Raw genomic sequence first — 26,915 nt, 5'->3', positions numbered from 1 at the left:
TCTTTGTTGTCTAGGTTTTTTTGTAGAACTGAACTGTAGGTTGGTTTTTCTTTGCTTTATTGTCTAAAAGCGAATTCAATTATGAGTGAATACATATTGCATTTGTATTTCTTCTTATGACAGGGAAAACTATGAAGTCAGAAAGCACACAAACAACACCAGGGTCTGGAAAGGACACGCGGAGTGCAAGGCTGTCATTGTTTACCCTTGGCCCTTGTCTTCATAAGGAGACTCACCAGTGACAAAGCATGAAACTCAATGAAAGTTCCACATGTTTGATGCTGCAAAATTTCAGAATACTAAATAAACTTATAACCAACAAGGAATTTACAGCTCAGTGTGAGAAATTTGTCTTTTATTTTTAATTTGCAGGGTTATATGAAACCATTTTCGTTCCAAGTGTATAACAAATTCTGTGTATATTTCCTATACTATTTTGATCCACTTTCTCACTGCTACCTACTCCTGTTTGCCCATACTCTTGAGCATTCATCCAGAAGACTCCAAGTCAATAAATCACAGAAACACTTGGACATCAATATTTATTGGAGCATTAGTCACAACAGGTAAATTATGGAAGCAAGCTATGTTTTCAACAATGAGGAATGGATAAATAAAATGTGTTTAAAACACATAGAGGAATTTTTTAGACATAAAGGAATAATCTCAACATACACAAATGTAATGCACCATGTAAACATACTCAGGGACCAAAACCACATGATCTTCTCATTAAATGCAGAGAATGCCCTCGACAAATCCAACACCCATTGAAGATAGAAGTCCTAGAAAATCTGCAGATATGGGGGAAACATTTCAACATAATAAAGGCCATACAACAATCCCATAGCTAATACCACACTAAATGGAGAAAAGCTCAAAGAATTTCTACTAAAATCATGAATAAGATAAAAATGGTCACACTCTCAGTGCCTGCTCAACATAGCACCTGAAATCTTCACGAGAGCAGTAGGACAACTGAAAGAGATGAGGGAATTCAAAGAAGAAAGGAAGAAATCTAAGTATATTTATTTGCCAATGACATGATTCTACACATACAAGAAACCCAAAACTCTTACAACTGATAAACACTTTCAGCCAAGTAGCAAAATACAAAATAGGCACACAAAAATCTGAAGCTTTTCTATAAACCAATGCCAAATATATTGAGAAAAAAAATCAAGAGTTTCTTTCACTGTAGACTCATAAATATCTTGGAATAAACATAACTAATGAAGTAAAATACTTGTATAGTCTTTTTAAAACCTTTAAAACATTAAAGAAATAAATTGAGAATGAGACCAGAAGAGGAAAAAAACTCCCCATGCCTATGAATTGGTAAAATAGACGGTGTTAAAAGTCCCATCCTGCCAAAAGTAATTTAAATTTCAGTTCAAACTTCATTAAAACTCCAAAGCTTTTCTTCAAATAAATTGAAAAAGTAACCCTCAACTTCATCTACAAATACAAAGAAACACGGATGACAAAGGCAATGCTGGACAATAACAGAAATGGTGGAGGTGGCACCGTTCCTGATTTTCAGTTCTACTGCAGATACAGGGAAATAAAAACAGTTTGGTACTGGTATAAAAACAGACGCCTTGATCAACGCAATAAAGTTGATGATGTGGACCTAAATCTATGCACCTAGCAATACCTGAGTTCAGAGAGGTCAAAAACATACACTGAAGAAAACAGCGTATTTTATGAATGGTGCTGGTCAGACAAGATAGGAGCATGTAGAAGAATGAAAATAGGTTCATGTCTATCATCCTGCACAATAAATCTGGGTGAGTATGTGTGTGGAAGGCATGGAGGGTAAATATAGTCAAACTACATTGTATGCAATTAAAAAACAAATCATCTCAGCTTTGAGTAGAGACTGTAGAAGCTTATCCACATGTCCACAAAGTACAATAAATGTGAACAAATCCTACCACAGTACCACCAGAGTCCTGCTAAAGTAATGAGACGCGAGGAGCAGCCCTGACCTCTGTGACTATGCCTGGATTTACTGGACAGGTTACTTGGAGACGTGGAGACTGAAAGAATGGACATGATGCAACAGGTGAGGGAAGGCCATGCCAATCCAGCACAGTCGCATGAACTGCATGGAACAAGAATACCGTCCTTGTAGACACACTGAGGAACAACTGGACTGTTGTAGACAGTGGGCTGGCAGAAAAACACGTGGTTACAGAAAAGCAAAGCAAGAAGGTTTAGATAGGAATGGGAAACGAAAGAAACAAGAGAAAAGCAGCAGATTTCAGGCCTGGGTAATGAAATGGAATTTTCCTCGTCTTGAGAAGGAGAGCTTTTTAGGCAGATTAATATTTAAAGTTTGTGAGGGGATTAGCATTTTTAATAAATCTATTTATTTATGTATGTATTGTGTATTTATTTATTTTTTTACAGCCTGGCCATGGGTTTCCCTTTCTCTCCATCTAGTTCCTCTCCCACCCCCCTCCATTTCCACCCCCCCATCCTCCATTTCTGTTTAGGAAAGGGCAGGCTTCCCATGAGTATCAACAAAAGATTACATGTCAAGCTGTAGTAAGAGTAAACTCCTCCCCATATATTAAGGCTGGGAAAGATGACCCAGTAAGAGGGGTAGGTTCCCAAATGCCTGTAAAAGAGTAGGAGACAAAATAAATAAATAAGTAACAAATTTAAAAGAAGAGTTGGAGACAGTCCCTGGTCCCACTGTTAGCAGTACCACAAGAGGGCCAAGTTACACAGCTGTGACATATATGCAGAGTGAAGTCCCATGCAGATTTCCTGGTTGTCGATTCAGTCTCTATGAGCCAAGGGTTTAACTTTAAAATCAATTTATTTACTTCTTCAAAAACACAAACATCTGAACATGATACAAAGCACCCCAAACTAAGTAAAAATTTAGTGTCTTTGTCTGGTATGATTTAAGATTAAGTGGATTTCAAAGACAAATGGGCACCAGCTATGAAAATCCGAGCAAGTGGGTGCCAGCAAGAAGGGTGTATACTATTCCTACAGTGTTTATTAAAATGGGAAGTAATTAACATTTGTTCACTATATAAGTATTATCCCAACTTAGCATGCTCAGGAATAGGATTGTTTCTCAGTTTCTTTTGTCTCTATAAGAAAAATACCAAAGCACTTCCTTAAAATTTAAACTTTTCCCTAGTAGACTTGGTACAAGTAAGAAAACATGATTACAAAATATCCTCCATATTGGGATCAATTTTTTTCACATTTAAAATTTGAATCCAGGCTGGGTATTGGGGTATCATCATCATCATCAATAATATTATTATTATTACAGTGTTTTTCATTCTTACTAATATATGCCCAGTTTTCTACTACTTTAATCATCCTCAGAAATCTTTGCTTAAGGAATGATGGCTGCTTTTCAATGGCCTCAATGTGATCATTATCCTTGTCCAGGTAGGAGACGGCCCTCTTTTCCCTTCAGACTTACTCCAGATCAGCTTAGCATTGACTAAACCCAGTATAGAAAACACACAAACATAAGTTGTGGACCAAGTGCCAATGTATACAAAAACATCCAGAAAATGACTGATTGCGTTTGATATTTAAAAAGCCCTGACCTGCCAGGTTGTGGTGGCACATGCCTTTCATTCCAGCACTTGGTAGACAGTGGCAGGTGGATCTCTGTGAGTTTGAGGCCAGACTGGTATACAGAGTGAGTTCCAGGACAGCCAAAGCTGTTACACAGAGAAACTCTGTTCCAAAAAAGGAAAGAAAAGAAAGGAAAGGGAAAGAAAAAGAAAAGGTCTTGACCTGAATTTAAATAAGACAAATGCAGAAGGGGCAAAGTTATGCTTCAATCAGAGATGGGATTTCTTGCAGCACCAACCATTTCCCAACTACAGCCCAGGTAAATCCTCCTATGGCCCCCATTAGTCACTTCTGAGGTAGATGCTGATGGCTTGAAGAGCAGTAGATAAACTCCAAATTTGTTTTTAATCCCTTCAAATGTTGCAATTGCCAATTTATAGCCCCCAGTGTGGTCAGGAGCAGGAGCAGGCAGAGTAATGTGGGATTTATGAATGGGTTCAAATCCCACAGGTTGTACTCCTTCAAAACTGTTGCTCAGTCATCACTGAAGCAATTCATAAGTCAGAAAGGTGACACCCTACTAGGGCAAGGATTAGAACCCACCAGCACCAGCTCCTTTTCAAGAAGGTTTTGGGCCTTCGTCCCATAGTATCTTTCTGAAGTGGTCCATAACACCACTGTAAGAGGTTTGACCAGCTTGGGCAATCACCCATCATCTAGTCTTTATAACATCAGCGGGGATCACTAAAAATGCTGCAGGCATACCAACTGTAGTACCAACTAGGAGCAGGCTTCCTGGATCATCTACCCATCTACATTTCCAATGAAGCCTTCACATGGTCATGGCACGTGAAGTAGATGGCCAAGAAAAGAATGCCCCAACGAAAGCATGCTTTGGCACCAGTGTAGATGCCAAAAAAAAAATCCCAGATCTCATCCCACAGACAGAGAACTGACCCTGGGACCAGTGATGATCTCTCCAGCCACTTGCAAGCAAATCTTGACAATTTCTAAGGGATTGGTGAAAATCCTCTGAAAGCCTCTTGCAAAAATCTCTGCTGCGAGTGGCCTGAGCTATCTTCGTGCATGAATTTATCACTCACAAAAATAATTCGCTGTAAGGTTTATGGCCTTCTCCAGGATGATTCCTAGTAACTGTGGCAGCCACAAATCTCTGTACAGTACAAAGAAACCTTCATAGTGGAGCATTTTCTGAAAACGATTGTTTATACAAGTGCTCTCCCACAAATCAGTCAATTGATCATTGATTCTGTGTTTGATTCCTTACAAGAACTTTACAAGATTCAAGTCTTTGCAAGGCACACAGCAATGACTCCACCAGCTCCTGCAACAGAACTCAAATGAAACCTGCCGGGTGACTTAGCAAGCTGTAGAAATGGCCTAGCTGTCTTGCCTGGGGCCGTGTATTGTATCTGGACTTCAGTCAAGTTGAAGGACAGAGTTCCTTCTTTCAGGGAAGCAATGCGCTCCACGTCTGCTCAGGGCATATGTCCCCTTAGCACATATAAAGCTGCTAACTGAAACAGGATGACTACTCCTTAGTCACCTCCACACCTTTCCTGCTACCAGACTGTTGTAATGAGGGGAAGCCGCTATTTAGTTTCTGGCCACTTAGCCCTGATAGAAACTGTTTTTAATTAAATCACTACTTGGCCCATTAGCTCTAGCTTCTTATTGGCTAACTCTTACATATTAATTTAACCCATTTCTACAAATCTGTGTATCGCCACGTGTCTATAGCTTACCAGCTAAAGTTCTGGCATCTGTCTCGGCAGAGCTTCTCTCCTAACTCCACCTCCTCTCTCCCAACATGCCATTTAGTTTTTCCTGCCTACCTAAGTTCTGCCCCATCAACAGGCCATGGCAGTTTCTTTATTCATTAATGGTAATCATAGCATACAGAGGGAAATCCCACATCACCAGACAGAATGCTTTGCTCTTTCTAATGAGTTCCTTGTTTGTTGTTAAGGAAAAAAAATAAATGCAATAAAATAAGAGAAATTCACTACATGGGATTCAGTCGTTCCAGACATTCTTCAACAAAAGGAGTCAGGACACAGGGGTAGACAGTGACCATGACATCTTGGAAGCCAAATGCCTGTGACTCTTCCAGGCTAGGCATTGCCTCATTGGATCAAGACTGCTTCCCATGTTCTAACTGTATTTCTGCAAATAAAATTAAAAAAGTAACTCTGCAAATTTAAAGTATCTCTTTCTTGCTTTTCCAAAATGAAATTTCACAAATTTTGAATACCAGTGAAATAGAATATGTTGATGAATTGTAGTCTATCCAAAATCTTGCTTCGCATCTTCAAAAGTTTGCCAACTATGGGCATAAAAGGGTAAAATATCTTTTTCACTTTCTTGACCCAAAATTCTCCATTTCTGTCATTTTCCTCATTCTGATAATGACTGCCTAGTTTTAGCAAATTCAATATTTGTATAATTTGAATTGAATTATACAAGGGGGTCTGGAATACATTCTTGTACCCTTGAAGAAATATGATCTAATACTCCTGAGCTAGTTCAGGAATATATGGAGATCTTGAGAGTTTTTGTTTGTTTGTTTGTTTGCTTGTTTGTTTGCTTTGTTTAACACTTGTAATGTCTAATATTGATTGCTGACTTCATAGTGTATACAATCTCCTTGCAGACACAGCTTTGGCATGTCTATAAAGGATATTCTAAGTAAGATTGAGTGAAGTGGGAATACCCATCTTAAATAAAGGCTGCACTGTTCCACAGTCTGGAGTCACAGACTGTCTAACGAGTAGAAGTCCAGCTGAGCAAGACCCTTCACAATTTACAGCCTCCTGGTTGCACATGCCGAGTGAATGAGCGTCTGTCTTAAGCTCCTGCACTCTCAAACTGTGAAGCAAAACTAAACTCTCCCTTCTTTAAGTTTCTCTGACCTGATATTTTGTCACAGCAGTAAAAGAGGGAGCTAAGACATCACTCATTCATGTTATCTCATTTTAATTCAAGCCCAGACCCCAAGAGAGCCTTTTCCTTATTGATCTACTGTGTTCCATCTTCAGCTAAGCTATTACATTATTTCACTATTCTGGACCACAGATAATCCTCTCCTGATTTCTGAGAGTATTTATCTCTAGGGTAAAATACATACATGCACATGCACACACATGCACACACACACACACACACACACACACACACACACACACACACTGGGACTTGAATCTAAATGCTTCTATTTTCCAGCAAAACTCCTTCCCTGCTGCATTGTCTTCATCCTGGTTCTGTCATCCTGGTGCTGTTAGATTTGCTCCCTGTTATCCAGCGTATTAAACTGTGCTTCCCATCATTTACTTCAGCTTGCCTTGGGTCAAAGGGCCTCATGAAAACTGTGTTCTTAACATCAATATTTTCAGTCAGAAATGCAAGATTTATTTTTAAATCTAAAAATAATACATCAGAGGGCCTGAAGCTCAGTTGGGTCAGTGCTTGCTGTGCAAGCATGATGACCTGAGTTCGGGACTCCTACGAACCATTTTTAAAAGTCAGGCATGATCATGCATGCCTATAACCCTAATACCGAGTGGTTGGGGCAGAAGATAAGAAATAAACAGATTCCCAGGCTTGTTAGCTAGACTGTGCAGGCAATAAGTGACTACTGGGTTAAAGGAAAGACTTTGACTCAAAGAAAAGTTGGAGAGTGACCCATGAAGACACCCTATACCAACCTAGGGCATCTCTGTGCCTGTCCCTTCCCCACACAAAAATACATAGATTGTATCATAAAGGAAATGGTTCCAGTAAGAAAAGTGAGGTTTAAAGACAATGAGAAGAGGTATATTCTTTCCTGAGTAAGCTTGGTCCTTGTTTCGTCTCTTGTGTATGAATAAACCAAACTATTGAAATCAAAGGATCTATCTTGTATCTTCTCAGCTGACTCTGCTGCCATCTCATTTTCCTTGTAGACTAAGAAATTTATTATTTGGAAATGTCTAGCTTCCAACTGTAATTACTATAATACATGTTTAAATCTTCCTCTTAGTGAAGACCCGCCCTTGTCTCCTCCCTTAAGAGTTAATCCACCTCGGGCATGTCAAGGGCCCAGCTAAAGAAGCACCCCTAGAAAGGGTGACTGGCTTTAAGAAAATGTGCCTTTCCTTCCCAGAACCCCCAGTCCAGTTCCCAGGAGCCACCACGAGAGTCTCCTGAGTTCTACTCCTATTCCTTTCTGTAGCTTCACTTTTTGTTGTTGTTGTTGTTGTTGTTGTTGGCCAGAGCCTACATATGCGTTTTAAATTCCTTAGTACTTTGGGCTTCTCAGCCTCTCTTTCTCTACAGTTTCCCTCTCCACCATGTGGCTAAGCTTTATACCTGTTTATCAAACTGACATAGCTTGCTTTTTCCTTTTTTCTTCTCCATCCTCTTCCTCTACTCTTGCCAGCCACGAGACATAGATCTTGTTCATTCTGGGGTTTTTCTATTAAATACTGCTCGATTTTCCATTTGAACCCATTTTATTTTTCGTTAATGAGGCTAAATACTCCAAGAGGAATCCTGAGTTCCCTGGTATCATAGGGTGGTTATGCCAGAACTCCCTGTACAATAGCATGTCTTTTATACCCCTTATTTCTTTAACAGGCAGAAAGAAGAAGTCTGTTTCTGCACTCCCAGGCGGTATCATATCTCTCAGACTGTATCATGGGGAAAAAAAGCTAATGTCAGTTGATCCAATGGGATGTTTCATTTCACTAGTTCACTAATCCTAACAAAAGCCCAAGTTCTCAATCTCTAGAAGTAGGTAGTACTTACATTCCATAATGAAAAGATCAAAGCTCAAAAAGAATGAATCACCTTCTTCAAGTCACGTAGATCAAAAGTGTTAGAAATGAGACCAAAACCAAATCACGCATAGATCTAAGATCCTCCATGATTGGTCCAGTTTCAATTGGTTTTGTTTTTCCAATCTTTAACAGAATCAACAAATTCCTTTCGAAGTAGACAAATACACCGTCATAACTAAAATTTTCTGGAAGTTTTCACTTTTTTACATGTCAGTGCTTCCTGTATTCTTTCAGCATTGCTGACATGGAGGCTGGCTGAGTCTACTGAGAGGAGGGAGGGGCGACCTTGAACATGTCAGGCTTCAGCAGCATCTTTAGCTTCTACTAAGGTAGCTCATAAGCACTCGTACACCAATTTTAAACAACTACAGCTTTCTCTATTATAGGTTTGAGGGGGAACAGTATCCAGGCATGTTTTCTATATCATTTCTTAACTGTTTGGTTTTGATACAGAAAAAAAAATGATTAAAAAATAAAAGTCCAGTGTTGCCCTGAGAATTACAAGGAACAGATAGCAACTTTTTTTTTCTTGACTTGCTCAGTTGGCAGAGGCTGGACAATACCATCAAGAAACTAAGCACTCTCCAAATTGCTACTTAAATTTTTTATCCCAGGAGAAGATACTGAGGGCAATGACTTTGCAGACTATTCTCAGAGAATGTCCTCCCTAGACACTGGCTCTTTTCATCAGTGGCTCCTCATGTCAACAATAGCCCCAGGTGGCTCTTGCAAGCTGTCTGAGACAGCTGGCCTGGGGTCTCTGGAGCCTCATGCTGTTCAGAGAACTGCTCCTCCATGACCGGAAAGCAGGAAGTCTCCCATGCCTTCATTAACAGTCAGTACCTGAAGCCCTCTGCAGGAAGCCACAGGGACCACCACCGTGGTCTACCTAGAATAAGTATTTCAAAGCTGTTTAGATTGTGCAAAGTCACTAGTCACTGTAATACCTCAGAGTGCAGCACAGTTCCTTGTCTCTGTTAGCTCCCTTCATCTCCACAGATGTTATTCAGCCCAGACAAAGTTTCTTTCCAAATTACCCTAGCTCTGGCTCCACCTTTCTAAATGTTTTATATACTTCCAATAATCCTCAAGCTTTATTTTATCTTCTCATGAGGCACAGTGGCATATAGACAAAGTGAACTGTAAAAATATCCCTGGACAGCATCTTCAACTGTTTCTTTTACTGAGAATGATCAAGATCTGTTTGCAGTCTTAAGTCCTTGATGAGACAAGACTAACCTTCACCACTTGAGGGTAGTTGAGCACATAGAGCGATAAGCTCTAGCAAGGATCCTAGTGCTTACAGTTTCACGTTGCACTAAAAGGCGTATGATAGGGAAGGAGTCTAAAGAGATGGCTCTTCTTGCATATCACCATAGAACCTTCATCTGGTGATAGATGGAGATAGAGCCAGAGACCCACATTGGAGCACTGGACTGAGCTCCCAAGGTTCTAATGAAGAGCAGAAGGAGGGAGAACATGAGCAAGGAAGTCAGGACCGTGAGAGGTGTGCACACCCACAAAGATGGTGGGACTGATCTAGTGGGAGTTCACCAAGACCAGTTGGAATGGGACTGATGGAGCATGTGATAGAGCCAGACTCTCTGAATGTGGCTGATGCCACCTGACTGAGAAGCCAAGGACAGTGGTGTTGGGCTTTGATTCTACTGCATGCACGGGCTTTGTGGGAGCCTTGTCTGTTTGAATGCTCACCTTATTGGACCTGGGGGAACGGGGAGGACCTTGGACTTCTCATAGGGTGGGGAACCCTGATTGCTCTTTGGCCTGGAGAATTAGGGAGGGGAGTGGAGGAAAGTGGGAGAAGGGGAGGAGGTAGAAATTTTTAATACAAATAAATAAATAAATAGATAAATGTGTAAGTATCAAACACTGAGTTCAAATCTCGAACATCCATGTAAAAACGCTGACTGTGCTGTAATCCCAGATTGAGGGAAGCAAACAGGTAAATATCCAGTCTGAATAGCTTAAAAGTGGGTATCTAATAAAGAGAGAGAGACTGAAGGCAGTAAGAGAGATAGCAGTAGAGGAAAATATCTGACGTTTTACTGTGGTCTTGATATAAAGTGACACAGACACACACACACACACACACACACACATATGCTTATACACCACATTGTACAACACCCATACATATGTTGTGGCCAACTCTTCATGGATACATGTAAAATTTCAAATCATACAATGAGAACAACTTCAAAGTGTCTTCAAGTGTATCAATATCATCATGACAAATATCAGGTTTCCATGAGCAGTCAAGAAATAAGACTTGGGAACTTCAAGGTATATTGAAATTTGTGCTGTGAATTCAAAATATTAACTTAATTTTCATCAGAATTCACTGAACGGTCTTCAGAGTGCCACTCAACGGCATTTGCTTACCAGATGTTGTTGAGAGTAGGTTTGCAGTCTAATGTCATCTAGATCTCTTTTTAACCAAGATGGAATGTCACTTAAGATGCTTTTATAGACAACTGTCAAATGGGTACAGATGAGCAGGTTCACAATTTGTCATTAAAAGAATATTGTGCTAAGTGAGTCCAAATTAATCCTTTCTATAAAAATGTATTTCAAACCCCCAAGTCTGGATGTTTTTTTTTTTAAACACAGAGCCTCTTTATGCCAGGCTAACCTCACTCACTGTAAAGCTCAAGAGTGTTCTTGAACTTTTGATCCTCTTGCCTCCACCTCTGGAGAGCTGGGATTATAGAGACCACACCCATGTCATCATCTGGAGTGTTGGAAATCAGCCCTCTGTCAACTGAGCTTAAATCCCAGCCCCTGAAACATTAAAGCATTCCATTGTTCTTCATAGAAAATTGCTTGATTCCCTCTCAATGTTCAAGTGAAAACTTGATGTAGGTGGGTCTTCTATCTACCTGTTGCTTTCATTGGTTAATTAATAAAAAAAACTGCTTGTCCTGATAGGTCAGAACATAGGTGGGTGGAGTAGACAGAACTGAATTCTGGGAGGAAGAAAGCAGGGTCAGGAGAGCTGCCCTCCATGAAGCTGCCAGGTCAGACATGCTGAATCTTTCCCAGTAAGCCATGACCTCATGGTGAGATACAGATTATTAGAAATGGGTTGAATCAATATGTGAGAGTTAGCCAATAAGAGAATGGAGGTAATGGGCCAGGCAGTATTCAAAAGAATACAGTATTGGTGTAATTATTTCAGGGGTAAGATCCAGGCGGGAATGCAGCCTACTGCTCCTTTTACAAAAATTTAATCATGTTTTGGGAACATATGTTTTGTTTAAGGAACATATTCATGAAATGATATTTCATTCCCCCTATGACAAACTGGCAAAACCTGAGGTAAACAGAAAGTGAATGTTTAAATTGGTTTCTCTTAACCACTGAAGACATTAACTCAATAAGCATAAATAAGAAAATAACCTTTCACTAAACAAAAGTTCAGTTCAACAAATTGCCTTCCAAATATACAATTCTGAAGACCATGACTAGTTAAAAGCAGTTTCACCTTTGACTTTGCATTTACTTGTTTGTTCAGTTGGTTGGTTGGCTGGCAGGTTGGTTGGCCGGTCAGTTAGGTGTCTAACTTTGGAGACAGTGTCTTTCTATGTATCCCAGAGGCTGGCTTTGTGCTCCTGATCCTCCTGCTTCAGTTTCACAAAAACTGGGATCATATAGGCGTGCATTACCAGAGACTTCCTAGTCATTAACACTAAAAATAAAAATCCCAAATGTCCCTCAATAAAAGTATGAAATCAAGTTATTTTCTGTGTAATGTAAAATGATGGGGAAAATAATAGAGTACAAATCAAATTGACCTCTTTGACTTGTGAGGGTTTCCCAATCAGCATACTCCTTTGTGTTTGAATAGTGCTTCTCAATGATAAAGACAAGCACATTGCAAACTAAGAGTCCTATTTTTATGTATTTCATGCTGGTGTGATGCTCATTAATTTACTCTCATTTCGTAAGTTTATTTCAGTAAAGTATCTCCCTGTCCTCTGCAAGCGGTGTGAATTAAGATCAAAAGCAGTCTGTTTCAGCACCACTACAATGCAGTCACTCGAGAGATCAAAGACACACGTTCTCTGCATTCTTTTATGTAAAAGAAATAGACTGGGTTGTCCCCTTCAGGAAACATATAAGAGATTTAAAATCTGAAAAGAAAAATTGCACATAGGGACAAAAATAAAATTTCTGCCAAAAGAAAAAGAATGGGAAAAGCTAGACTGTCATTCAAGTCTCCTTGCTAAATAGGAGATTAAACCCTGGATTTCTCCATTCGACTTCATCCTGTTCCCTTTTATGTCATTTGGAGAACATACGAAGCAATTAAACCCAGGGTTGCTATAGCCACAAAGGTTCTGGAAGGCCTGGCACTCGGAGCATCAGAAAAAAATGACTTCAGCACAGTGGGTAGATTTTTTTTCAGGTATCACTTAGCCTGGAAGCTGTTCTTTCCCTGCCAAAAGCCAGGGCTATCTCTAACAACTTCTTACTGCCAGGCGAAGGCAAGGGGACACAAAGCCAGGAGAGATTTCAAAGAGAAATCCAAAGCCCTATCTGGGAACTGGCAATGGGGATGGCATTCTCCAAGCCTGCACTGAAGGAGAATAAACCTTTGGTAATAAATTAGGAACCTGGGGAATTAAAGCTATAAAGTGCAGTTGAGAAAGACTTTTATAATAATTAGCAGCAGGGTATTGCAATAGAGAGAGAATCAAAACCCTCTCTGTTGTGATAAATGTTCTCATACAGAAAAATAGGACACAGAGAAGTAAACAACATCAGACTTGAGGCCAGACCCATGCACCAGGGCCCCAGGCTCAGCAAAGCCTGTGTCTGCTTGGCACAGCTGCAGGGAAATTATCCACCTTTCAAGGATCTATAAGCATAACCAGGACGAGCTAACAACGGGGAGAGATCGCCAGTGTTCTCAGGAAATCCACAACCTCCGAGGAAGTGTCTATATTCTTATCCAACACGTTTAGGAAAGAAAACTGTGCTGAAAGTGAGTCAGCACAATTCCCACTAACGCAAAGATAAGGAGAAAGAGTAACTTGGAGATTTACTTTAGTTTAGAGAAACCTAAGCGAAAATGCATGTGTGCAAGAAGGGGCACATTTTCTGAAGTATAATTTGTAGCGTGTGTGTGTGACTGATGAACCTTAGTTCCATGCTTCACATCTATTTTTTGGTACAAGAGAAACAGTCCTACACTGCTCCTTCCATGCTATCTGTGCAAGTTCTGAAATCACAATGAAAGAGCCTTAGAATAAACAAGAGGCCATCCCTCCATAGATACCTTTAAAACAGACTAAGAAATACACCTCACTGTGCCCAATCCTGTGTAGAATCAGCATCTCTAAAAGAGGGACACAAAATGGGTCCTTGTAGAGATCATGAAGAACTTGGCCCAGGTCATATTACACACAACTTCTCTCACATCATCCTCTCAAGACATGAGATATTTCAGACAGTTTGTGTTTGCTCTGTGCAATTAAATCACATGCCAGTACGAAGGTCTTTTCTTTTTAATTAAAAATTTCCATCTCCTCCCCTCCTCCCACTTCCCTCCTCCTCTCCCCCCACTCCTCCTCCACCTCTTTCTCCAGACCAAAGAGCAGTCAGGGTCTCCTACCCTATGGGAAGTCCCAGGTCCTCCCCGTTCCCCCCAGGTCCAGGAAAGTGAGCATCCAAATAGACAAGGCTCCCACAAAGCTTGTCCATGCAGTAGAATCAAGCACTAAGGTCTTAAAGCAGAAGATAGAGACCATTGCTCTAAAAATAATAACGGCCAGATGAGATTTGCTATACATCTGATAGAAGTTGGGAATTTTAATAAGTAACTTCTTTTTCACTTTTTAACTCTATATTTTATTTTATGTGCACGGATGTTCTGCCTGCATTTATCTCCATGCACAGTGACATGACACCAGAAAGTGTCATCAGATGCTCTGAAACTGGAGCTACAGAAAGTTCTAACACACCATGTGGGTTCTGGGACTCTAACCCAGGTCCTCTTGGGGAGCAGCCAGTGCTCTTAACCACTGAGCCATCTCCCAACCCAACACTAACTTCCTTCTAACAACAAGGAATGGAACTCAGCATGAACTTATGTGTACAACAAGGATCCAGGCCTAGCAGTAGTTTCTCCAAATCCCAAGTACCTGGGCTCACAATAATAGGAAATAACAAAAGCATGCTTCCTACCCATTTCCTTTCTAATTTAAACTATAAAAATATTATATTGCTTCAGTTAGTCAGTGCTTCGGGTTATAGCTAAATTTCTCTATGTGTTTCTATCTCTGAATAAAAAAACTTAAGTAGGCTCAGAGGATTTGAGCTTCTGGCAGCTATTTCTTTGTGTTTATTCTTGCTCTCTATGCTCCGGCAAGAATCAGAAAATGGCTCTTCTGGGGTCTGATAAGCCTTGCTTGTGCTCCAACAGTTTGGAAATCCTGATCGCATCATTCTAATGAAATAAGTGAAAGGGACTCAAAACTTTATCATATCTGAGCTGAGACAAAGGAAAACTATCCAGGTCATGGTGGCCATGGTGAGCGAAGGCACAATCCCAACAATTTTGTCTCTAACAGGGAAGATGGAGGTAATGTCTATTCATGGACCAAATATTTCATATCCAGAAACTGTAGCAAGTTTCTCCACTTAAGAGGTCATGGCTTCACCTACGGTATAGCAAACTTTATCTGTGGTGTATCTAAGACATTACGAGGGTACCAAACTAGTCACTGTCAAGTGCTTGTTAAATATGTGTGGCTTAATTACACCAAGGAGGTTATAAAATTTCTAATCAGCTTAGGTCTCCATTTTTCTTATAAATGCTTTCTTTCCATCTTTTCATATCAATTCATCATTTCGATTCACTGAGTGCTGTCCTAAGCAGGCCACACATTATCTCTTTTAACCCTTAGGACTTCTTAATTCTTATCCAAAGTTTTTAGTAGAAAATGCAGACATGAGAAAGGTAAAATCTTTGAAAAGATCACCCAGTTGATCTTAGAGAGCTGAGCCTCAGACTTCCCATCTAGTTCCAAAATCTAAGCCCTTAGCATAGGCCTCTCTTGTCTTCTCTGTTCTTCACAAAAGGCACAAGTCTCAGAAGAAAACAGGTTTTCTCACATTGCCTTCTGATAAAAAAAAGTTCAAATAAAAAACAAAAAAAGCCTTCTTTCCTTTTCACAGAGTGCAGAAAAATAAAAGAGGAAACAAAAATTTATTACCACCTAAGATATCCGAGGACAAGCCTGATGTTTTAAATGTCATTTTTCTCAGTTTGGTCCACTTAAAGGAAAGACAGACAGTAATTCCCAGGGCTCTTTGTCCCTCTCTTACCTTGCTTAAGCCTAGATTTATAATGGCAATGTTGCAGTATTTGTCAACCAGTAGCAACTGTGTCTCCTCTTTTGCTAGGAACATCTGGATGTCGAGAACCTTCTGATTACTGCAATAGGCTGAATCTACCAGCAGAGAAAAGGAATACTCTTAATATCCTATAATGCCCGAGATACCTCCCCCAAATAAGGCATCTGGTCTAAAACATTAACACGGACTCTGAGTTACAGTGTTCATCTCCACAGATACTCACACATGCAGCGAAGGTTTGATTGACTTATGACTTCACTGGAGTATGTGCAGTGTACAACGCTGGCGGACAAAAGTTCCATTAGCTCTTGCTCATTGGTCCGCCATTTCATATACTTTCACGTGGATGACATAGCTTTGAAGTCTGAATCTTTGAAAAGTTCCTGTGATTTGTTTTTTTTTAATTCTGAAACATTTGCAATATAATTTTTCAGCTATCTAAGAAAGAATTCTTTGACAAGGTGACATTGTCAAATCAAGATGAAAACAATTTTCTTTTATTTCCTGTCATAAAGAGACATGGAGATTTGGCAAAAATCAAAGATTGTCACTTTCAACCATCAATGCCTAAGACAATTTTTTTTTAATTATAAGCAGACATTTGCTTCACATTGTGATTTTGGAATATTTATCACAAGGGTAAGTATGAACACAAGCCATGTCCATCAACTTAAAAAATATAAAAAAGGAGATTTTTGCCTTCTCAGAAACAAAAGAAAAAAAGAATTTTTCTGTAGAATATAGCTTGTAAAAATGCCCTTGACAACAAAAATTTCTCAGGGTTTTTTCATTCTTTGTACTACTTAGAAGTATAAAGGAGTCAGGAAGGAAAGTAAATCAAAACAATTTCTTTATAACGCTATGTTTCGTACACAAAATGCTGCCACTAACACAGCAGCCGTGTGATGGGTGACCTCCGACATTCCCCCCACTGTGCCTGCCCATTAGCTAGCATGTCACCAACTCACATTTTTGTGCAAAAGTTTGAGCCCTCTGGACTGGCATTTCAAATAAAGAAAATTGACACCCACAGGGAGAGACACATTCAACTGCCTCTTTAGTTTTATGCTTTCACCGATGGTATTAACCAACATCACTCAAAAGGCTTCTCAAGTGTGTATACTTCTAAAAGAAAGTAGACAACTGTGAGTTATGGAATCGGGGCCCAGCATTCAATGCAGGCATAAGATAGTCAATAGTTAGCTTAGAATGTTCCATTTACTGAAATAAAATGACACTTCTCGGAAATCCTGAACAACACACCACAAGATAGTTCTCCATAGTTCTAATATTTAAAAAAGATGCAAGAAAATGTATCAAAACTAAATAAAGGAAATACAAAGAAGAGCTGTCTTCCTAGACTGCACATCCCTTGTCATGCAGTGACTTTTAAAAGGTAAAAAAAAAGGTGAGAGACATAACAATCTCATAATTCCATCATTAAAGGACAAATGAATCACTCTCGTATACAAATTGAGGAATTCAGATTACATAAGGCTTGTCTATTTGGTTCATATTCAGACCTGTTAAGTCTTTGTTTTTGTATTGATTTTAATTTTCTGTTCCCCAAAGACAATTCCAAAAGTGTTCACTGTCATAAATGCCTTTTCTGAAGCTATCATTCCATCTCTCATGCAGGGCTGACAGGCTGTATTACTAGCAGCTGTCACACGTTGAGGCCCTGAGTCTTATAGGGGTCATCGGTGGCTAACAGTGAGCCGCCTGTTTTTCGGGAAAATTTTCCTGTATGAACTCTCTGAAGCAAGGATAAATGTGCATTCCAAAAGAGATGCTTTAGCTTTGGCTAAGACATTTTAAACTCCAGTACTTTGTTTAGACGTTGTGAGCTGGGTTCATACCTGTGTGATATGACCATGTTTTAAAAAAAAATGTAAACAGGAAGTATATCATAGAATTGATAAAACAATTTATGGTTTTAGATTTTCCAGACAATTCAAAATATCTCCTATCAAAAATATCTCCTATTAAAGCTAATTTCCATCTGCCTCTGGGGATAGAAACATGGGTCAGGGGATATTTTCTTTCTATTCCCATCATAATAGGAACACAGACCACCCGATCCTCTCCTAGCATTCTCAGATGCAGAGAGCCCTGATCTTTGTCTTCTAGGGAGACCCTGGTGTTCTGGTCCCATTCTCTTCTAGAGAAGTGTCCTTGTAGAAACAGCAATGCCAGTGCTACCTTCATCTCCCTGATTTATCATCAAGGAGACTTGGGCTCTAAATATTTTATCTGGACACCTTTTCAGAACATATCATGGTATTTTATCCAACCTCGAGAGAGCTGCCTACCCACGCTGTGGCTGAGCAGGGACATCTTTCTTAAAGCACTGCCATCTGACTGGGCTCTCATTTCTTAGAAACACTAAGCAAAGCAGCAGAGAGTGCACGGCATTGCCTTCTGTAGAAAATGTTAAAATGGCAGTAAAGGAGACATAAAATCGCCCACAATGATACATCCAATGGGTGGGCTGTTTCTAGGAGATACAATAAGAAGAAAAGTGTTGATTGCTTTAAGGAAAGGGATGCTTTTCGGTTTTCCTTCCAGGGTCTTGGACTTTCTACATGAGAACTATGCCAATAAGTCAAATCCCCACCCAACTCAATCACCTTGACTATCTCTAACTGTCCCTTCTGAAAGGACAAGGAAGACGAAGCTTTGAAAAGCAATTTATTATATTTTATTTATTTATTTTACATATGTGTGTGTTGAGGAGGTGGCACATTTGTGCCATGGCAAATGTATGCATATCAAAGAAAAACTGGTGGGCGGGGATTGATTCTTTCTATCATGTGGGTTCTGGGGATCAAACTCAGCTTGTCATGTTTGGCAGCAAACATTTTTACCCTCTGAGATGTTTTACTGACCTACAAGTAAAAATTTTAAGGATTCTGTTCTCAAAACAATAGTAAGTATATGAAGCAATAGAAATGTTCATTAGTCAGATTTAGCCACTCCACAATATGCACATAGTTCAAGATAACATATTTATATACAATAAATATAAATAATTTGTATTACTCATTTAAAATCAAAAAATAAAGATACCAAAAACTATCTGAAGACCTCACATCAAAATATATGTGAGAAGGGACTGGAGAGATGGCTCAGCGGTAAAAGCACTGGCTCGTCTCCCAAAGGGCACAGGTTCAATTCTCAGTACCCAAAAGGTGGCTTTTGTACAACCATTAACGGCAGTTCCAGGAGCTCTGTCGCCCTCTCCTGGCAACCATAGGCACTGTGCACTGCATGCATATGGTGGTGCACAACCATGGAGACAAAATAACCCTACACATAAAATAAAAAACAAATAAATCATTCTAACTTTTTAAATACTTATGAGATGGTATTTTGTGGTGGCAAAACTGTCTTTTTCAGGTAGAACAGCTGATTTTCTGTGAACTTGAGGTTAGGAAAATTTTAAAAAATACAGGCAAAATAATTGAAATTATGTCTTCAGAACAATTGTACTAACTCTTATTCATTTTCTTCCTCCTACTTCTCCTCCTCTCCCTACTCCTTCTAACCTTTCTCCTCCTAATTCTCTCTCTCTCTTTCACACATACAAAAATACATACACACGCACTCACACACACACTCAGACACACACATTTTTCTCCAGTTCAAGTAAACTAAAGTTGGTTTTGAAAGGCAAACATTTTATTTGGGAAAAATATAGGTGTTGCTGATCGTAGAAGAAAAGCTTTAGAGTCTGGCAATTTCATGGGTATCTTAATCTGCTCAACTGCAAACCGAGCTTGCCAGAGGACCAGCTCCATCTCTCACAGACACCTGCCCATAGGACCCCAGTTCAGTGGAGATTTCTTTAAAGAAAGTATGAACGAAAGGAATTCATCACATCACTACATATACTTACTAACTCTCTCGTGGTTAAAGATGAGCAGACAACTAAGAATTGCCAAACATGCAGGAAAACAAAAGGTCAAAAGTAGAGTAGAATAGACGGGTTGCCAACGGGGACAGATGTCTGGGCTTCGAGAACTGCTCTGTCCGAACTGCAGTGACGGAAGCCCAAGCTACTAAAACCACCGGCAGAGACGGACCCAGGCGCACGTCAGTTTAAGTTGTTCTCAAAAGATAGCTAGTAGGTGGGTCAGAAACAAGTGTTAACACAAAATTGCAGCATATCATTGCCAGGGAAAACGTACTGCCACAGGACAATGGCTAAACACACCCTCCCCGACCTGTGTTTGTCAATAGTCCTTAGCCAAAGCAAATGCAAACTGTCTGCACTTAATAGAAAGAATCGGGATGACCAGAGAAAAGGAAGGCGGAGACAAATTGCCCATAAGAGCTTGTTAGGAGTTAGAGCATCATGGCCTGAAGTTGAAGAGTAAGTCTTCAGGTCCTAGAAGGAGTTTCGATTAGAAGGGGCAGCCATCACATACAGGTTCTATGGTGATATGCAAAATATTCATCAGTATGGTTATGGGCCAAGACCAGTTCAGGCACCCTCTCCTCTGCTGTCCAGGGAACAATCTGGGGATCTCTCCTTGGACCTGGGAACCCCTCTAGAATCAAGTCTCTTGTAAATCCTAAAATGGCTCCCTTAGTTGAGATATATACTTCCCTGCTCCCATAATCATCCTTCCTTCCTCCACCCATTCCAATCCCCCAAGCTTTCCCCAATCCTCCCCTACTCCCTTCTCTCTAACCCTCTCCCCTTCCATCCACTCCTGCCCCCATGCACCCAATGTTGCCTGACACTCTTATCTACTTCCAATCTCCAGGAGGAAAACTACATGATTTTCTTCAGGTTCACCTTCTTATTTAGCTTCTCTAAGATCACGAATAATAGGCACAAAGACCTTTAATTATGACAAGAATCCACTTATGAGTGAGTACATACCATATTCCTCTTTTTGGGTCTGGTTTACCTCACTCAGTAAAGCGTTTTCTATTTCCATCCATTTGCATGCAAAATTCAAGATGTCATTGTTTTTTACCACTGAGTAAAACTCTAATGTGTATATGTTCCACACCTTCTTTAACCATCCTTCTATTGAGGGGCACCTAGGTTGTTTCCAGGTTCTGGCTATTACAAATAGTGCTGCTATGAATATAGTTGAACAAATGCTTTTGTGGTATGATAGGGCATCTCTTGGGTATATTCCCAAGAGTGGAATTGCTGGGTCTTGAGGGAGGTTGACTCCCAGTTTCCTGAGAAACCACCACACTGATTTCCACAGTGGCTGCATAAGTTTGCATTCCCACCAACAATGGATGAGTGTTCCCCTCACTCCACATCCTCTCCAGCATAGGCTATCATTGGTGTTTTTGAGTTTAGCTAATCTGACCTGTGTAAAATGGTATCTCACAGTTGTTTTGATTTGCACTTCCCTGATCGCTAAGGATGTTGAGCATGACCCTGTCTTTTGGCCATTCGAAGTTCTTCTGTTTTGAATTCTCTGTTCAGATCAGTACCCCATCTTTTAATTGGGTTAATTAGAGTTTTAGTGTCTAGTTTCTTGAGTTCCTCGTATATTTTGGAGATCAGACCTTTGTCTGATGAAGGGTTGGTGAAGATCTTCTACCAGTCAGAAGGTAGCTTTTTTGTCTTACTGACAGTGTCCTTTGCTTTACAGAAGCTTCTCAGTTTCAGGAGGTCCCATTTATTCATTGATTCTCTTATTGTCTGTGCTACTGGGGTTCTACCTAGGAAGTGGTCTCCTGCGCCTATGTCTTGTAGACTACTTCCCACTTTCTCTTCTATCAGGTTCAAAGTGGTCAGGTTAATGTTGAGGTCTTTAATCCATTTGGACTTGATTGTTTTGATGGTGATAGATATGGATCTACTTTCATTCTTCTACAGGTTGACATCCAGTTATGCCAGCACCATTTGTTAAAGATGCTTTCCTTTTTCCATTGCATTCCTTTAGCTCCCTTGTCAAAAATCAAGTGTTCATAGGTTTGTGGGTTAATATCTGGGTCTTCTATTCGATTCCATATGTCGACTTCTCTGTTCTTATGCCAATACCAAGCTGTTTTCAATACTGTAGTTCTGTAATAATTTGAAGTTAGGGATGGTTATACCTCCAGAAGTTCCTTTATTATATAAGATTGTTTTGACTATCCTGGGTATTTTGTTTTTCCATATAAAGTTGATTATTGTTCTCTCAAGGTATGTGAAGAATTTTGATGGGATTTTGATGGGGATTGCATTGAATCTATAGATTGCTTTTGGTAGAATTGCCATTTTTACTATGTTGATCCTCCCAATCCAAGAGCAGGGGAGATCTTTTCATTTTCTGGTATCCTCTTCAATTTCTTTCTTCAAAGACTTAAAGTTCTTGTCAAATAGATCTTTCATTTCCTTGGTTAGAGTTATCCCAAGATATTTTATGCTATTTGTGGCTATCGTGAAAGGTGAAGATTCTCTGATTTCCCTCCCTACTTCTTTATCCTTTGTGTATAGGAGGGCCACTGATTTTTTGGAGTTGATCTTGCACCCTGCCACATTACTAAAGGTGTTTATCAGCTGTAGGAGTTCTTTGGTAGAGTTTTTGGGGTCGCTTATGTACACTATCATATCATCTGCAAATAACAAGAGTTTTACTTCTTCCTTTCCAATTCGAATCCCCTTGATCCCTTATGTTGTCTTATTGCTATTGATAGAACTTCAAGCACTATATTAAAGAGGTATGGGGAGAGTGGACAGCCTTGTCATGTTCCTGATCTCAATGAAATGGCTTTGAGCTTCTCTCCATTCAGTTTGATGTTAGCTGTCAGCTTGCTGTAAATAGTTTTTATTATATTTAGGTATGATCCTTGTATCCCCAATCTCTTCAACACCTTTATCATAAAGGGATGTTGAATTTTGTCAAATGCTTTTTCAGCATCTAATTAAATGATCATATGTTTTTTTTTCCTTTCAGTTTATTTATATGATGGATTACATTGATAGATTTGCATATGTTGAACCAGCCCTGCATCTCTGGGATGAAGTCTACTTGATCATAATGGATAATTTGTCTAATGTGTTCTTGGATTCGGTTTGCCAGGATTTTGTTGAGATTTTTTTGCGTCGATGTTCATGAGTGAGACTGGCCTGTAATTCTCTTTCTTGGTTGTGTCTTTATGTGGTTTTAGTATCAGGGCAACTGTAGATTCATAATAAGAATTTGGCAATGACTCTTCTGTTTCTAAATTGTGAAATACATTAAGGAGTATAGGTATTAGCTCTTCTTGGCAGTTCTGTTAGAATTCTGCATTGAAACCATCTGGTCCTGGACTTTTTTTGATCGGGAGGTTTTTGATAACAGCTTCTAATTCTTCATGACTAACAGGTCTATTTAGATTGTTCACCTGGTCTTGATTTAACTTTGGTAAATGGTACTTACCTAAAAACCAGTCCATTTCTTGTACATTTTCCAACTTTGTGGCATATAAGCTTTCGTAGTAAGATCTAATGATTCTGTGAATTTCCTCTGTGTCTGTTGTTATGTCCCCCTTTTCATTTCTGATCTTATTAATTTGAGTGTTCTCTCTCTGCCGTTTGATTAGTTTGGCTAGGGGTTTGTCAATCTTGTTGATTTTCTCCAAGAACCAACTTTTTGTTTCATTGATTCTTTGGATTGTTTTCTGTGTTTCTATTTTGTTGATTTCAGCCCTCAGTTTGATTATTTCCAGTCTTCTACTCCTCCTGGGTGAGTCTGTTTCTTTTTTTCTAGAGCTTTCAGGTGTGCTGTTAAGTCTCCAATGTGACAGCACACATTTTTTAAAACCAAGTTTCTACCTAGAAAAAGAGAGGAACCCCCCGAGGCAGTGTGGCCTGATTTCTCAGAGAGCCAGCTAGAAGCTGCATGATCTTGACAAACTTGTCTTAAGGATAAGAAGTACTTTATAAACTGGAGCAAGATGTCTATTTGAAGTTATACTCTCAGTCATCACAGGGACTAAGGGATGAGGCTCTATCTTTCTTTACATTTTTGCTTCCTTCGTTTATTTCTTGCATATGTGTGCATGTGCACATGCTACTAGTCACGTGTGGAGGTCAGAAGTCAGCACCAGGAGTCAATATTCTCCTTCCATGGTTTAGGTCCTAGGGATCAAACTATGGCCATCAGGCTTGTCAATAATTGCAATACCAGCTGAGCTATCTTGTCAACCTTCTATACTTTTTGATAATTACATTTCCAAAGAGTAATGCTGAAGACACTTCGGAGTTCTAATATTGGTGAACAGTCATGTGCATCTCAAAGCAGTGCAGAATTAGTGCAGAATTACCTATACAAGAGAAACTGTAAGAAAACAGTGATGAGAGGTCAACTCGCCTAACCCTTAACCAAGCTGGAGGCAACTTCTTAACATGTAGTAATTTTTTTAATTTCGTGCAAAATGACTGATTAATGACTACATTGTCTTTTACAACCATCATTCCTCCTTTGCCAAGGTCAGGACTTAAAGCCTTCTTGGCCACAAGGAAATCAATGAAAGAGGATAATTGGCCCCTAAAATGAAACAAGAAACACAGGAAAATGAAGTTACAATGGTAACAATTTAAAAAATGTCTTAACTCATTTTTAGGACTCAGTAAATGATTATATCCTCACAGTGAGAACTCAGAAGCCAATGCTACAATCAGATCCCGACAAAAGTGAGAACACAAAACTCACGGAGGTGAAGAAACTTTCCAGAATAAAAAAAAAAAGAGAGACAAGAAAGAAGATGATAGAAAACATGAGTCTATTATTTTATGGACCCTTCGAATCTCCCAAAGCTGTAGATACAGAAAGTACAGAGAAGCTGCAGAGAAACAGAATTCTATTGCTGAGGAAAATTTGAGCAGCACACGCTTTCAGTTTATGTCCTTGGCTTTTCACACTATGATTTTTTTTTAAAAAAAATGCAACTCATTTTTCTGTGCTAAGCCAAGGAACAACAGAGAAAGAATAGATGCTGGGACATTTGTTTTATTTTGTAAGAGGGGCAAAACCACAGAGACCAGCTTGGGCTCTGGGTTAGCTATTCATATAGCTACAGGTGAATTATTTAATAAATGTGAATTTTTATCACACTTCACCTATTATTTGACTTCAAAAAGATACTGGACACAAGGTGGCTCTGTCCAATATAATTTAAATAACTAAAATAAGATTTGTTAAATCTTGTTTAATTAAAATGTTTTTGACTACATTTTACTATTTCTTTCAGTGCAATATCATTTCCTTTTTAATATTCCTTTTTACTTTAATTTTCACCTTTTGTTATTTTAACTGAGAAATGTAATAAAAGAATACGTTACACTAGACAAAACAGTGGCAAAAACATCAAGAATTTTTCATAAAATCCAGTTATTTTATTGATCTAGGCAACTCAAATGTTTTCTCTATATTGTGCAGGCAAAGGCCAGTGTGTATTATGAGACTATTATAACATTATGACCTCCACTCTGAAATCTTGATAAGAAAAATGCCAAAACTGACAGCAGCCAAAGCATGTCTTTTTGTTGAGTAGGCCTAAAGTGTCCAAGAAACTAGGAATGCAGTTAGTAGAATGGTTTGCATGGGGAGGAAAGATCTTCCTGGTACTGAGCACAGGTAAAGGTTGTTATATACTCTAGCAGCAGACTTGAATGATAGAACTCCCTTAGGGCAGTAGAACCCAGACAACCTGAAGACTATGAATCTCATAGTCCCAGATGAAATACAGGCACAAAAGAGAGACCTGATAGATTAAACAATCTGTCGAAGTAACTCAAGAGTGGAAGAAAAATGGAAGTGTTCAATTGATTCTTGTGGTTCTGGAATCCTCCAGAACATAAAAGGTTTTGGGGAACAGGCTTCAGATCCCAGGTAAAATATCTGGGCAACTTATAAAAAGGGCTAAATGGAAGCAGTACATGTGTTCTGAAGGAAGGCTTTTTCCCCCTCTACCTATCATACAAGGCAGCAGAGAACCCAACTCTGAGCAGAGCAAGCGTATGGTAGTAACTAAAAGTCTAAACCTGCAATAGATGGGAACAGCTAATGGAAGAAAAATCTCTCAGTCTCTTCTCCTAATGGCTTTGGGTGATAAAGCATTTGTTGCCTGACTTTTCCTTGAGAAACCCTGACCAAATATCTATTTAGCAAGATAGGGCTCCAAGAGCCACAAATTAATTATTCTACCAACATTTATCCTGGTGAGTCTGTGAGTTTATTTGGGTCACTGAGGGATCATGGGTGACTTCATTCACTACTGCATCACCAAAACGCTCCACCCTAGCATGGGTGAGGGTTCAGGAAAGCAGAGATCCATTGTTTCCTGCTTATATCACCTCAATGACTGCCTCCAGCCAACTGGAGGAGCTTCCTGTTGAATTTTATGAATTTTATAAGTTTCTTGTGGATTTCTTGAGCCAACCCATTATCTCTGGGTTAGAGGAAACAGCCACACTACAGCCTCCATGGTCCCCTAAAGTATAAAATGTCATATTATACAAGCCCATATTCATATAGATTAAACAGGTTCAGTATTTTAAAATACCAAGAAAACAAGTGCCTTGAAATAATCTAATTTCAGGGTCAACAAGACAAGCAAGAACATTTGTTTTTCAGGTGATTTTGTGAGTTAAATGGGTATGCTAAACACTGCACTGTTTGAATTGGAGCCTTTTAATACCATTACTAAGACGCGTACCTTCCTGCTTCTTCAGCAATCTTGGGCAGGTACCGGAAGCTGCTGCTCTCCATCAAGCCCAGTATGTAGTTGTTTTCCCAGGTTAAAACAATGAACAATAGCTTCCTCTTTGTGGACCATTTTTAGCTAGCCCGTTCGTGAAGAAAATCTCACAAATAACCTCTGATTTACTAGAATTAGAATTTCTGCTGAATCCATTTGCCTATACTAACGAATGTTAACAGTGTGCTAGCTTCCTGTCACTGCAGCACAATACTTGAAAGAAATCTACTTGAAAAAACAAAACTTTTCATTTTAATTTTCAGGGAATTCAGTTCATAGTCACTGGGCCCTGTGGCACAGCGTATTGTGGAGGGAAGAAATGAAAAAAAAATGAAAGAGGGTGAAGGAGGGAGGGAAGGAGAGATAGGTAGATAGATGGATGGATGGATAGATGGATGGATAGATGATGGATGGATGGATGGATGGATAGAT

At 39.5% G+C, this 26,915-nt stretch overlaps 1 pseudogene; it reads right to left on the bottom strand.

Moving 5' to 3' along the window:
- Positions 1–3,823: 3,823 nt before the first annotated feature.
- Positions 3,824–26,494, bottom strand: LOC125413946 (electrogenic aspartate/glutamate antiporter SLC25A13, mitochondrial-like; annotated as a pseudogene).
- Positions 26,495–26,915: the final 421 nt, after the last annotated feature.

This window comes from Myodes glareolus, chromosome 23, assembly GCF_982192425.1.
Source record: "Myodes glareolus chromosome 23, mMyoGla1.1, whole genome shotgun sequence".
Lineage (NCBI taxonomy): Eukaryota > Metazoa > Chordata > Mammalia > Rodentia > Cricetidae > Myodes > Myodes glareolus.
Note: the sequence above shows the minus strand (reverse complement) of the source record. Positions and strands in the feature narration are given on the sequence as shown.